This window comes from Stegostoma tigrinum, chromosome 21 (assembly GCF_030684315.1).
Source record: "Stegostoma tigrinum isolate sSteTig4 chromosome 21, sSteTig4.hap1, whole genome shotgun sequence".
Classification (NCBI taxonomy): Eukaryota; Metazoa; Chordata; class Chondrichthyes; order Orectolobiformes; family Stegostomatidae; genus Stegostoma; species Stegostoma tigrinum.
Genome location: NC_081374.1, coordinates 9,810,695 through 9,824,751, shown reverse-complemented (window position 1 = coordinate 9,824,751; position 14,057 = coordinate 9,810,695). Strand labels below are relative to the sequence as shown.

Genomic DNA, 14,057 nt, shown 5'->3' with positions numbered 1-14,057 from the left:
AACAAAAACAAAACATAAGAGAGGCTAATTAGAATTTCTGGTGTAAGGGAACCATTATAAAACAGCACTATCAATATTGGAGTCTGAGATAATAAGGTGTGGAGCTAGATGAACAGAGCAGGCAAGCTGACATTTTGGGTCTGGTCCCTTCTTCATCCAGCTCCACACCTTGTTAACTATAATACAATAGCATCTTAGAGCACATCATTTTCAAGTTCATTTAATCAAGTGGTTTAAATCTAAACAACAGGATGTATGAAGCTTTGGAGGTCAAACTAGCAATAGTGGACTGTGAAATTACATTAACGGCATGATTGTAAACTGAAACTGAAAAGGATTTAAATAACTGGTACACAGTATATGACAAAAATACATTCCTTAAAAGGACTAACACGCAGCAAGGAAGGCATCCAACTATGGCTAATAAATCAAGAATTGCATTGAATCAACAGGCAAAGGAAGAGGCCTATAAATTTGCTAAGAAAGCCTGGAAAATTGCAGAATTCTAAAATGCTTCCAAGGAGGACCAAGAAAAAGATAAGAAATAGAAAACATAATTAGAGTAAAGTACAATATATAAAAACAGATTAAAAGCTTCCACAGGTATGTAAAACTGGAAAGAACAGCAAAAAGAAATGTGGTTTTCTTAAAGCCAACCTGGGAAAATCTCTAAATGGAAAAAATAGGAATGATGGAAAATAAACAAATACTGCATATGTCTTCTCCAAAAACCTTCCATAAATAAGAGTCTAGGGACTGGTGTACACAAAGAACTGCAAGATACTAATTAGTTTAAAGAAAAGAAACAGTACCAGAGAAATTAATGAGACTTAAAAGTATGTAAACTCAATTAGACAGCAGGATGTATCTCCCAGAATGTCGAAAGAAGTGCCTGGAAAGATGGTGGAAAGTTTGTGGTCATCTTTCAAAATTGTATCTACTCTGGAGTGGTCCCTGCATATTGCAAAGTGTCAAATATAACACCACTATCTAAAAGAGACAGTGAGAGAAAACGGAAATAGAGGCCCATTAGTGTAACACCAGCTGTAGGTAAAATGCCTACTCCTGACCTTAAACCTCCTGATTTTATTAACAGTTGGACAAAAATAATGTGTCCTATATGTAACCAGACATTATTTTCTTAAAAGTTGCAGTTTTGTTTATTTTTGGATAAAGTTCACCAGGAAGTGTGTTTACTGGCTGGTGGCAGAGAACCCACTTTCAAACAGGTACATGTCGCAGACAAGATAAAAATTTGCGCACATGAATATTCTAGGTTAATAGGGACTAGATGGCTTGAGCTGTCGGAATAGGCTGGGTTTTTCCACCCCCCCCTCCCCCAGAGTGAAGACTGAGGGATGGCTTATAGAGAATTAAGATCATGAGGAGCATGGATAGGGTGAATAGACAAAGTCTTTTCTGAGGGTAGGCTATTCCTAAACCAGAGGGCATAGGTTTAAGGAGAGAAGGGGCAAGATTTAAAAAAGCACGTGAGGGGTAACGTTTTCACAGAGGGTGACGTTATATGGAACGAGCTGCCAGGGGGAAGTATAAGTGCTGGAGGCAGGTACAATAATGACATTTAGAGGGATATGGGCCAAATGCTGGCCAAAGAACAAAAGGGAATAGGTCAGATTGGATGTCTGGTCAATGCAACTAACTTTGACCAAAGGGTCTACTTCTGTGCTATATGACAATGTGCAAGGGATGCAGTGAAGCTCTGAACAGCAGCCAAGGTGCAATAGGGAAAGACCACAGTCAGTTTTTCCACCACAGTAATAACAAGGGTCCATTCAGTTTGCAGATCTACTCACTAGCTCAACATGAAAAGCTTCTTGTATAAAAAAAAGAGGCTTTTCCCACATTTTTGGCAACTGTAGAGTAGTTGAGAAATGTCAAATTCCATTGTGTTTCTCCCCCCACACCCCCACTTTTCCAAAGGCCAAACAGACAATATAGAATCTTTCAATGTATTTGTGATTTTTTTGTGCAAAGTGCTTTTGAAATAAAGATAAACAACATAACACACATTTGTTTAAAGAAACCCAGCCAGTTGTCTCTAGTGATCGTGCTTAGTTGTATCTTCTTCACTCTTAAGATCCTGGGGTTTTGTGCAGCCTTGTCAATGTTTCAATTCAACCTTTTATGTACACGCTGCACGTGAACTTCAGAAACCATGTTTATAGTCAAATGCTTCTTTCACCACAAATGCTGCTAGACCTGCTGAGCTTCTCCAATACAAAGCATTTGCTTGTTTGGGTATAGTTGACACTATCAAGGATAAGCAGTCCATTCCACAGACATATTAAATGCTGCTGTCATGACATTATAACGAACGAGCAGAAAAGCTGATGTTTTGAAGGGTCTAGACTTGAAACATCAGCATTCCTGCTCCTCTGATGCTGTCTGGCCTGCTGTGTTCATCCAGCTCCACACCTTGTTATCTTGGACTACAGCACTGGCAGTTCCTACTATCTCATGGCAAGTCACCAAAGTTTCCTCATTAGCACATTTCACACACAGAACCCCAGCCATCGAAGAACAACAGACACAAAGGAAACCAGGACCAAGAAATACACCATTCTCACTTGGATACATCACCATTCCTTCACTGTTGCTAGAGCTCCTTCTCATTGTATTGTGGAAACCTTCATTAAAACATACTATACATTCAAAGATGACTCAACAGCTTCAAGGACAACTAGGGTTCAAAAGTTAAATAGTGGTCTTCTCAAAGATGTTCACATCTTGCTCAGTGGTTAGCACTGCTGCCTCACAGCACCAGGGACCCAGGTTCAATTCCACTCTCGGGCGACTGCATGGAGTTTGCACAGTCTCCCCGTGTCTGTGTGGGCGTCCTCTGGTTTCCTCCCGCAGTCCAAAGATGTGCAGACTAGGTTGATCGGTTATGATAAATTGCTCGTAGGGTACAGAATGTGTAGATTAGTTGCATTATAGGGAATGAGTCTGGGCGTGATGCTCCGATGCGCTGTCTCGACTTTTTATGCCCAAGGGCCTGTTTCCACAATGCAGGGATACTACAATGGTAGTGGTCGTACTACGACGACGATAATCTTGAAAAATAATGTATATCAGAAATTCGTTTGTTACTTTTCTTGTAAGTAGTTATCAAATGCGTGTGGATGCAGACATTAAACCAACTAAAAAAATTAATTAAAATTTTAGGCATTCCATGATATATTGAGCTGGAAAAGCATAGGCTCCAATTGCTTCCAGAGTCTTTTTGTTTTAAGCACTTTAGATTTTTTTTAAAAAATGCAATTTGAATATAGAGGGAATCCATATCAAGCTTGAGATCAATACATTTTTAGCATCAATGAAAGTGGGTGTGGCAAATAAGACAGCTTCAAATTTCTACACTCACATGAAACCCACTTTTCAAAGTCATCACTGCGCTGAATACAAGTGTTCAATTTTTGTTACTGAATCACCTTAAAGCAATAACATCCTTCAAACCAGCAGACAATCCAATCCTGTTAATCCTAATTGGAAGCCTTGACATACTACAGGTAAAAATCTTTTTAAAAGGTTATTTCAATACTTTTCCATCATCTTAAACAATTGTTTCTATTACCAACAACTACTGCACAATTTGAAGTGCATTCTACAAAGATGCCTAAACATGAAATGGTCAATCCATAACTTCAAATTTTCCAGGTTTAATAAACCTATAATAGATCAATTTATTTTAACATCTTATTCAGAGAGGTAGAAAATTTAACACCCTAATTATAACTCTCAAGTGGCTATCATTAACAGTTAAAATTCATATCAATTCCCAACTTTATCTTCAGATTCAGAACCAGGTGAAAGCTTTCAAAATAGATTTGGAAATACCAAATGTATGATATTTTTAAAAAAAGTTTAATACAACAGTCAGCTCAAAAATTTTAAAGGGCAAAACAAATCTCTTAAAGCAAACTACTGGACAAAGACTGGGAATTAAAATTTAAACGCCAGATTGTTGGTACCTAAACTAATCACGATTGGAGCCAGACACCTGCCCACCCAAAACTTACAAACCAACAACATCATAATTTAAGTGCAGCATGTCAGACAAACAACTTTCACAGATGAAAATACGTTTATACAACTGACAACTTCCTTCAGGAGTTTAAGTTAGAAATTTCTAACAAATTTTGTCTAATAGCGACTAGTAGATCGGTCTTAGAAAGATCACACCAACATACCAGCATGCATGCATACAAGTTTCCCCGTTAACAGGAGATTTGAAAGTTTCTCTATGTTCGTCATTAGTCCTCCCGACATTTCACAAAGAAATGTAGCATCTTTGATGATAACTCTGTATTTGCGAGGCGTTACAGTTTGCATTCCCACAGCGCTCCTCACATACAGTAAAGGTATCAGAGCAGGATACAGATGACCAAGTGATTTGAAAGGACAGTCTGGAGCAAGGGGTGGTGAAGAAATTGAAGGTGGAACAGCACCTCCTTCCACCTGGATCAATACCCAGGGTGTATCCAGTCAGTAGCGCAGAGACAGCCTGCGAAGTGAGAGATTGAGAACAAGACGGGCTGCACTGCCAGACCGGACAGTCTCACCCGCCATTTCAGAGCGCGAATACCGTGCGTACACTAACACCGATTTAAAAAGAAATCGTTAATCACGTCAGGAGGAATCGACATCGACCCCCATCCTGAAGCAACAACCGTCGACTGACGGCCCATGAGCGATCGGGGCGGCGGAAACAGACATTTCCTTACCCCGACCCCACGCAGCCGCCATTTTACCCCCTGTACAGGGGAGATGGGGGGAGGAGAGGGTGGGGAACGCGGGCCGAGAAGAGTGAACGGCAAAGCGGACCGAAAAGGGTGAATGGGGGTAAGCAAAGAAAGACAGCAGCGGCAGAACAAAAAAAAAGAGAAAGGACGGGAATGAAATTTTTTTAAAAAAAATCTGCGCTTGCTTCCCGCCAAAACCCTTTCCCGCTCGGTGATTTTTTTTCCCCCCACTCTTGAATGTATTCGCTTTTCGATCTATCCAATCCCGATGCCGAAATGGAAGGGGAATGAAAAAGGGGGGGGGGGTGTCATAAGTAACTACCCCCACGCCGTATCACTGCCTCTTCTCACTCCCATTTTCCTGTCCAACTCCAGCTCGCAGCCTGTTGGCAGCAATTTGCCGGACTTACCCCGCGCTTTTGCCCCTCTGATTGGCTCCGGTATTAAACACAATGCCCCGGCGGCGAATAGGAACACAGCAGCACAAGATGGCGACCAACTGCGAGCGGCCTTCTCCTTCGCGAAACCGCTTGTTGCGCATGCGCTCTCCGGCCGGTCGTCTTGTTTTGGGGGGGGGGGCACTGAGTCTCCGGGGAGGCCACGCCACTGCACCTGCGCGGCATTGGCTTCCTCCTCCAGCGGGTTAGGGGGCGGGTGGATCACACTGCGCAGCTGCAAAGGAAAAAAAAAGGTATGACTCACGTGGTGCTGCTGGTTTACAAGGACCCCGGCGCCCGCAGGGCACGTGACTCCTGTGCAGTGCTGCCGCCATCTTGGTAATGGATTCTTTTTCTTTCGCGTCTCCGTTGGGCTTCCAGTTTAGCTGCTGTCGTTTCTTTCTGTGAAGTTGTGTTGTTTGCTTCTGTGAGTAAGAGTTACCAGCAGGCATCCTTTGAGTTGAGGAATAGGCAAGACGGTAAGTCACAAGAAAGTGCCTTGTGATAAGCCCCATCTGTTGAATAATAGGTTTTGGAGATTTGTTGATGTCCCTGGCAAGGCCACCATTTATTGCCCTCTCCCAGTTGCTGAGGGAGCAGTTTCAGAGTCACCTACGTTGCTGTAGGTCTGGGTTCACATGTAGGCTAAACTAGTATTCGGGCTGAGGGTATTGCTGATTAGGCTTAATTGTGTAGCGAGTTGTAAAGAGTCAACCTGAGGGCCTGGAGTCATATGTATGCCAGGCCAAGTGAGGTTGGCGGTTTCCTTCCCTAAAAGAACGTTACTGAGCCTGGTAATTTTTTTTTCCCCAGTGAGTGGCAACGGTTTTGTGCTCATCTTTAGACTTGTGATTCTGGATTTTTTTAAAAAAAATTGAATTCAAACTTCACTGACTGTTGTTAGGGGATTCAATGCAAGGTCCCCTGAGCACTACCTGGATCTCATGATTAGTACTCTAGAGATAATACCACTGGACTATTGCCTCCCCTAAGTTGCTCAAGGTCCTGGAAATAACTGTGAACCAGGAATTTAACCTGAGGGAGGAACTTGCAAGAGTTACCATGAACAGGGAAATGGTACATAATTTAATTGTTTTAACTGTGAGTTGACAAGTCCCCAGATCCATTTTTTTTTGTTCTTCGTTCATTCATAGGATGATGGTGTCACTTAGCAGGTAACATTTATTGCCCATAGGGCAGTTAAGAGTCCACCACATTGTTGTTGGGTCACATGTAGACCTGACCAGGTAAGGATGGCAGTTTCCTTCCATAAAGGATATTAGTGAGCCAGATGAGTTGTTTCCAACGACTGGCAATGGATTTATAGTCATCTGATTCCATCATCTGCCATGGTGGGATTTGAACAAGGCCCCCAGAATGGTTAAGATAATAAAATGTGAGGCTGGATGAACACAGAAGGCCAAGCAGCATCTCAGGAGCACAAAAGCTGACATTTCGGGCCTAGACCCCACCTCTCTGATGAAGGGTCTATGCCCGAAACGTCAGCTTTTGTGCTCCTGAGATGCTGCTTGGCCTGCTGTGTTCATCCAGCCTCACATTTTATTATCTTGGAATTCTCCAGCATCTGCAGTTCCCATTATCTCTGATACTATTTTAACCCCCAGAATGTTACTTAGGTCTCTAGATTAACAGCCCAGTGATAATACCACTAGTCTATTACCATCCCCAGCTTCACCCTAGGTTCTTAAAAGGCGTGAAGTAAAATAAATAACAGCACTACCAGAAATGTTACACAAAGGAGGAAGTTGCTAGAGAAACTCAGCAGGTCAAGCAGTACTTGTGCAGGAAAAAACAGGTAATGTTTTGAGCCTAGCAACCCTTCTTTAGTCCAGTGATTCTGAGTGGTGTTGGTATGTTGATGATGTGCCTGGGTTAGAAATGCAGGGGCTTTGAACTAATACTTACATGATGTGGGTTCACATCCCATAGTTGCATTTAAGGGTGGCATAGTGATTTAGCACTGCTGTCTCACAGTGCCAAGGTTCAATTCCAGATTTGGTCTGACTGTGCAGAGTTGTATGTTCTTTCCTTGTCTGTGTGGGTTTTCTCCACACTCCAAAGATAAGCGGGTTGGGTGGAATGGCCATGCTAAATTGCCCACAGTACCTGGGGATGTACAGGCTAGTTGTATTCACATGTTAAAATGCAGGGATGGGGGGGTGGAATGGGTCTGGGCAGGATGCTGTTCGCACTGTCAGTATAGCCTTGATGGGCTCAATGGCCTCTATCTGCACTGTTAGGATTCTGCTTTTCTTCAGAATGAACTTGGACAGTCACTGGACTCAAAATGTTATCTCTGTTTTCATCTCTATTGCCTGACGACCTAAGTTTATCCAGTACTCTGCTTTTGATTCTTAAAAAGTGAAGCTGGTTTTGAGGTGCTGAACTGAAATATTAACTTCTTCCTCTCACCACAGATGCCACCAGACCTAAGTTTCTCCAGCATTCTCTGTGTTCTTTTCAGATTTCCAGCATCCTTAAATATTTTGCTTTTAACTTGTACAGCTAGTCAGAATGTTTAAGCATTGGTTTTAATTTTCCAAATAGCAGCAAATGTAACTCTATTATTCGAAAAGGGAGACAGGTAGAAAAGAGGAAATTATATACTAATTAGCTTAACATCTGCCATAAATAAACTTACAGAAGCTATAATTAAATATGTCGAAGGGAAATCATGTTTAACTAATTTTTTGGAGTTCTCTGAAGAAGCAAGATAAAAAGTAACCAGTGGATGTGTTAAATTTCCAGAACCATATGATAATGGAAAATAAAAGCTCATGATGAAGACTGTAACATATTGTCTTGAATAGAGGATTTGCTGGCTAGCAGGAAAGAATAAATGGGTCTTTTCCAGACTGGCAGGATATCGATGGTGTGCCATGGAAGACAATGCTGGGGCCTTAGATAACAAGGTGTAGGGCTGGATGAACACAGCAGGCCGAGCAGGAAAGCTGATGTTTCGGGCCTAGATGAAGGGCCTAAATGTCAGCTTTCCTGCTCCTAAGATACTGCTTGGCCTGCTGTGTTCATCCAGCCCTGCGCCTTGTAATCTCTGATTCTCCAGCATCTGCAGTTCCTATTATCTCTAATGCTGGGGCCTTAACATTTTAAAAGTTTTAAAAATGGCTTGGATGAAGGCACTGAAGGAATGGTAGCTAAATTTGCTGATTACCCAAAAATAAATCCAGAATGTGAGCTGTGAAGAGGACAGAAGGGATATGAACCAGTTGTGAACTAGCAAAAATCTGACCGATTGTGTACAATGTGGAGAGGTATGAAATAGTTTTTTTTTCCCCCTGCCAAAATAGACTATCTAAATAGTGAGAGGCTGCAGTGTGATCTGGGTGGATTGCAGAATGTCAGTATACACATGCAACAAGTAATCAGGAAAATTGATTAGAACATCTTGGCTTAATTTTTAGGGGAATTGAATGCGAGAGTACAGAGGTCATACTTCAGCTATAGAGAGCATTGGTGAGACTGCATCATTTGGATTATTGTACAGCACAGGTCACCATGTGCATGCAAGAATGTTAACATATTGGAAGCAATTCAGGGAAGGTTTATTAGCTTTATTAGCTTAATTTTATTATCTTAATACCTGGAATGAGTGGATTGCCTTCCGAGGAAAGGCGAGACAAGCAAAACGTGTGTTCTTTAAAGTTTTTAGAAGAGTCTGTGATACATTGGAAACGTAAGATCCTGATGGAACTTGACCAGGTGGGTGTTGAAAAGATATTTCCTCTTGCAGGAGAATATGGATCATAATTTTAAAAAAGATCACCCATTTAAGGAAAAGATTAAAACATTTTTCTTTATAATTCTGTTTCTCTAAAGGCAGTAGATGCAGAATCTTTAAATATTTTTTAGGTGGGAGGTGCATAGTTTCTTGATTACCAAGAGAATGAAAGATTATGGGGGATATGCAGGAATGAGGAGTTGTGGTTCAAATCAGATCAGTCCCAATCTTATTGAAAGGCAGAACTGGTTTTAAGGGCCGAGTGGCCTACTCTTGTTCCTTGTTTGTATGTCCATGTGACCTGCCAATTCCTGAGAACCATTCACTACACTTCACAACTGATGTATAATTATGGTTAACATGAGGAAAGGGTGAGTGGCAGTAGATGTTCCACAAAATCACACCCCTAAATAGCACTTAGAAACCTACAGGAAACCTTTGGCCCTTTGCTCCATCATTAAAGTCCTGGCTGGTCTTTTTCCCCAATTGCTACATCCTGCAACATCCACATATCGCTCATATCTCTTAGTATTCAAAGATATATAATTCTCTGTCACGAATTTTTTTTTAAATTTCATGGGTGTGAGCATCATTGGTAAGGTAAGACTTTGTTGTCCTTCTTTAATTGCCCTTCAGAAGCTACTGTTTTGTTTTGAACCGCTGAGGCCATCTGGTATTGAATAATTCACAGTGCTGTAAAGAAGGGACTTCCACAATTTTGACCCAGCAACAGTGGAGGAGTGACAGTGTTTCCGAGTCAGGATCGTATGTAACTGTAAGAAGACTTGTAGGTTATGACATTCCCATGCATCTGCTGTCCTTCCTTTTCTGGTGTTAAAGACTACTGGTTTGGAAGGTGCTGTCATGGGAACTTTAATGAGTTGTTGCTGTAAATCTTGATAGAATGCACTGCTACTGTTATGCATTGGTAATGGATGGTGTGGAGGTCTTTATCACTGCAGCATTTTTACATCTTCCTTATTTTTAATTTTACACCTAACTTTGCATCATTAGTAAATTTGAAAATGTTACGGTCAAATATATCACCTTCATCTTGATTATTGATTTAGATTGTAAATAATTGAAAACACTTTATTCATTCAAGAATATTGCAAAAAAAACTAACAATTACAGAATGTGTAACAAAGTTTTGCTTGTTTCCGTTCAACATGTTCCACTCTTAGTGCCCCAATACAATTGTAATACTGTTGATATTGACAATATCTGTTTCATTTCAGGCATGTAGCCTACGGGCAAAAAACTTCAATTGGAACTTACAGAAAATATAATAGAATTAATTTTTGTCCATACAGCATGTGCCATTCTGATGTCTCAACATTTCATTACTCTTGATGGTCGCAATGTGCATTTTTTTGTCAGGCATGTAGCCTGGATTTTGACACCGTTTCCAACCCTTTAGTGTACAGTGGCTGAAAGGCATTAAACATGGCGAGATCTTAGAGTACTGATCCTTGGAATAAATAATATGCATATTTTTGGAAAAGGCTTTGACAAAATGTGTTTTTCTTCTTGCTTTTATCAGGACAATTTGCAAGAAGTCATTGAGATTTTACAGGGCAGAGAACTACATATAATGTTAGTGAGAAACATTTGGACTACTGTGTGCAGTTCTGGTTACCACGCTATTGGAAAAATATGATTGCATTAGACGACGCAGGGGAGATTCACCAGGGTGTTGCCTGGGCTGAAGTGATTCAGCTATGCAGAGATAGGCTGAAACAGAAATTGCTGGAAAAGCTCAGCACGTCTGGCACCATCTGTGTAGCGCAATAGAATTAATGTTTTTGGTTGAGTGACCCTTCCTCAGAACTGACGAATTCAGAGTGAGGACGCTTAACATAGCTATCAGTGCCCAGTGTTGCAGCACATTGTCTTTCTGTTAGAAATTCAAAATTGCAACTAGGTGTAGATGAATATTGGATTCGTGTATGCAACAGCAATCACAGCAGCTTTCTCAGCATCCTGTGTGAGATGGCAACAGCCCCAGCGGCAAGGTAAATGATGCATAAATCATCCAATGTCATTTCAAGGCTCCTATCCTCCTGCTTCACTTGTTGGCTTTAGACTTGATGACCCAACTCCTGGTCAAACATCCACTTTCCGGTCTTCGTGACCTGTCGCTCATCTAAATTTCTGCTGTTCACATCCTAATATGTTCCATATCCTGTGCACCCATTCCTCATACCTGCTGTTGCAATTCCATTGGGCAAGGTCTCAAAGTTACAATTGGTGTGTATTTGTGTAAGTATGGTGGACTGTCGCTTTAAGACACTGATCATGTGATTATAATGATAATGTCATCAATGGTTTCGGGCATGAAAACAGTTCTGACTAAACCTTACTGTAAATACCACCATAATAAAGCTGCTGCTCTTTAATGCTTCAACCTCCCAGTTCTCCTTGGAATTTAACATTGGAAGAATACTGGCAATGGAGGATAAAAAATACCTCGACACTTGCTGGGCCAATCCACAGATTCATTGAAAAGAAATTTAATTGTGGTATGAGGTGCTTCAATTAAAAAAAATAGAATCAACATGTGCCATTGCTGCACTAAATCAGGTAGAGCCTTTGAGACAAAAGAAAATTACCCCAGGGAAGAGATGAATAGTGCCAAAGAAGCTGTACCCTGAAGGAACACTGATTAATAAGTATCCCATTATATGGAGGGAAATGTTTCGAGCTAGGGGTATAGAGTTGGAAAGGAATAGGCAGCCTCAGGAATACCTTATTTTAAATGGAAAAAGTGAGGTAGTGCTTAAAACAATGAGAGTATTTTGTGCTATCATCTTGTTTCCAATTTTAAAAAAAATGCTGGACATTTTGGTGCCTTGGGACCATATGATGACACTTTTGAGGGCAGGAATACCTACTCGGAGGTTCCAAAAATTATTTTTTTTCAAGCTAACAGTATTGAAGTGGGCATAATTACCCCAGTGTCCAAAGCATTGTTTAACCTTCTTGAGGAGTCAGGTAAAACCAGAGAAGCCAGGTTCCAAAACTTTTGAAAAAAATTGTACTGAGCCATGTTTCACCAAATCAATTAATAATTACAGAAATGCAGCCAGCGTGATGGCGAATCTATCTACCAATTCATAGAAACTTTTAAAGAAGCTATTAGGGTTTTATGAATTTGGAGACAACTTTAATGATGTTACTGGAGACTGCCTGATGTATGGTTTGAGATGTGAAGCAATCCAGAAGAGATTACTGACAGAAAGGAGTCTAGACTTAGAGCACTGAAAAATAGTAGTCTCAATGTAAATAGCAGCCAAGGAAGCTTGAAGATTAGGCATGCGCATGAGAGTTTGTAACATGGCAACTGAGAGATACGCATCAATGCAGATGTGAAAAATAGGTCACGCAGCAGTAAGTTGCTGGTGTATATGTAAGAGCTGTATGTAAAAACTGTGGTAAAAAGGGCATATAGAGGAAGAAAGGTAAATAATGTACATGAAAGTACAGAAACCAATGAGTAGGAAAGGGCTTGAGAAAAGCCCAGACTTGCAGTCCAAAGAGCTACTAGTAAATATCCTAATTGTTGCTAGTTATGCCAACCAGTGTTGGATCACTCCCGTACTGAATGATAAACCAGTCAGAAAGCTCGAGGAACCATTACTGCCCCCAATAGACAATTCCACCGATACCTGTATGCTGGGACTTTACCTTACCAACTGTGTACAGACTACAGACCACAATGTTCAGGCCTCGTGTAGAGATATCTGCTTATGGCTTGCTGCTAGAGAAGATATGGGCATTGTTGCTGTCACCCACACTTATACACTTACATAGTTTCAATCCAACTTGTATGGGAATGCTGATAGATTACGTTTGCCAAATCAGTTGATTACAAACAGTCCCTATGTAGACATTTTCTGCTTTGCACAAGTAAAGAATATTATGGTAACAGCAGGACAAGTTAAAATGTATGTTAGAAATGATCCACTCCAATCTAAAGTGGACATGTATTTTACAGCAAGATCATACATAGTTTACTTCCTATCACGTGGAAGTTAGAACTATCCGTTGAACAGAACACCTCCTATGGAGAATGAGGGTCATTAATTTCATCACAGCTGAGGAAGCATGTGTTAAATCAAACAACAACAGGTACAGTGGCATTTTCAGATTGAAGCCAGACCCTATATTTGGTGGCCAGGAGCTGACTCTGAAATTGAGAAGAGAGTGGGAATACCTGCACCTTGCATCAGAGTTCGGACTACCTCCCTTAGTGCCATTACATCTATAGGAAGGGCCAGAAAGGCCATACCAAAGTATCCATGTTCACTTCGCTGAATCTTTTGAAGGGTGAATGTTTTTCATAATGATTGACACACACATTAAATGATCTGAAGTTGCCTTAGAAACGTGGAAGAAAACGTGTAAGAGGAGGACATTTGGCTCTTCGGGCCTGCTCCGCTATTCAAAATCATGGCTGATCATCGAATTCAACAGACTAAACCTGCTTTCTCCCCATAACCGTTGGTCCTATTCACCCAAGTACTATTTCTGGCTGCCTCTTGAATACATTCAATGTTTTGGCATCAACTACTTCCTGTGGTAATGAATTCCACAGGCTCACCACTCTATGGGTAAAGAAATGTCTCCTCATCTCAGTCCTAAATCATCTACCCTGAATCCTCATACTGTGACCCTCGTTCTGGACACACCGACCATCGGGAACATCCTCCCTGTCCAGTCCTGTTAGAACTTTAGAAGCTCCAATGGGATCCCCACCCCACCCCACCCCCATTTATCTGAAGCAAGCGAAAACAATCCCAACCTAGTCAATCTCTCCTCATGGCAGACCTACCATCCCCTGAATCAACCTGGTGATTGTTATATTTAGAGAAAACCTTGAAAGATTTGAGGGAGCTCTTTGTGAAGTTTGCATATCTAAAATAACTTAGTGAAAATGGTCTCCAAGAGTTCATGGACTGTCTACGACAGGATTTAACATATCTGATTACCTCTTATCACCCAGCCACAATTGATTTGGCAGAAAGATTTGTTCAGATGAAATATCAGTAACAAGGGGGCATAATTTTAAAGTGAAAGGCAGGAAGTTTAGAGGGA

The 14,057-nt window shown here is 41.1% G+C and overlaps 1 protein-coding gene and 1 long non-coding RNA gene across 7 annotated transcripts in view; one reads left to right on the top strand and one right to left on the bottom strand.

Moving 5' to 3' along the window:
- The window catches only part of LOC125462726 (nuclear transcription factor Y subunit alpha-like), a 68,270-nt gene extending 62,965 nt beyond the window's left edge, over positions 1–5,305 (bottom strand). For 5 of the 6 annotated variants that reach the window (XR_007249693.2, XM_048553005.2, XM_048553006.2 and 2 more), the window contains exon 1: positions 5,174–5,305. The gene's annotated coding sequence lies outside the window, so the exon portion shown is untranslated. Of the gene's footprint in view, positions 1–4,211; positions 5,149–5,173 lie in introns of those variants that run through there. The other variant, XM_048553002.2, reaches the window with a different exon arrangement.
- LOC125462727 (uncharacterized) overlaps positions 4,793–14,057 on the top strand; it is a 31,126-nt gene continuing 21,861 nt past the window's right edge. The window contains exon 1 of the long non-coding RNA XR_007249694.1: positions 4,793–4,863. This is a non-coding gene — a long non-coding RNA (uncharacterized LOC125462727). The remainder of the gene's footprint in view (positions 4,864–14,057) is intronic.